Here is a 1,023-nt window from a genome sequence, read left to right as displayed (position 1 = left end):
TGGTGGGTTTGGTGAATAGATTGACTAAAATAAAATAAAACAAAGAGACAATTATATCATATTTTCTCTCATCTTCTTCCCACCGAAAATATCAGCCATAAGAGGGGTTTTGAAGCTTGAAAAATTTCAGTCACTTAGTCTCTCTACAAGTAAGTGATCTTGATGGTTTTTCTTGATGATTTTTGTACTTTTAGAACCCTTGTAGCATGAACTTTCAAATAAGGGGACTATTTTGCAAAATGGTTGAAAATCTAGGGTCTTACCATGAGAGTGTTCATGTTTTTTTCTGAAATTTTATGGAAGAATATGAGTTATGGTTGTGTAATAAACAATTTTTGTGAAGCAATTTTCATGGAAACCCTAACTAGGGACCATTTTTCATAAGTTATAAAATAGGTGATAAATGTGTGAAATAATGAGAATTTTGGGCTGCTTCCAGTATAAAAAGTATTCGGCTAGGATTGGTTAGTGGGAAAATATTATAAAAATCGATTTTCAAACCTAGGGGTAAAATGGTCATTTTGTGAAAGTCTAGGGGCAAAATGGTCATTTTACCAAATTATGAATTTTCGAGTGTCTAGATCTATATGTTGATGAAATGAATGAATTTCTATTATTTTAGATCAAGAATTACAAAATTTGGGTCTAGACCGGGGAAAAGCAAAACAAATGCTCTAAGCTGAGCTAGTCGTCTACATTTTGTAATTCGAGGTAAGTTGTATGTAAATAATGCAACTACATTATTATCAATTATGCATGAATTTTTATAGCATAAATTTCTTAATTGTGGTAATGAAAATAGAACTCCCGGGTGAACCTTAGGAACAAATTGGATATTCATGCCATGACATTTGGGTCATTTGTGTGCTAGTGTAAGACATGTTTGGGACATGCATCAGTCACATTATGAGAGCCAGTGTAAGACCATTTTTGGGACATGGCATCGGCATTGAGACGAGAGCTACTGTAAGGCATGTCTGAGACATGCATCGGCCTAGAGATGTAAGCCAGTGTAAGATATGT

The sequence above is a fragment of the Gossypium hirsutum genome, chromosome A13 (genome assembly GCF_007990345.1).
Source record: "Gossypium hirsutum isolate 1008001.06 chromosome A13, Gossypium_hirsutum_v2.1, whole genome shotgun sequence".
Classification (NCBI taxonomy): domain Eukaryota; kingdom Viridiplantae; phylum Streptophyta; class Magnoliopsida; order Malvales; family Malvaceae; genus Gossypium; species Gossypium hirsutum.
This window is presented reverse-complemented; position numbering follows the sequence as displayed.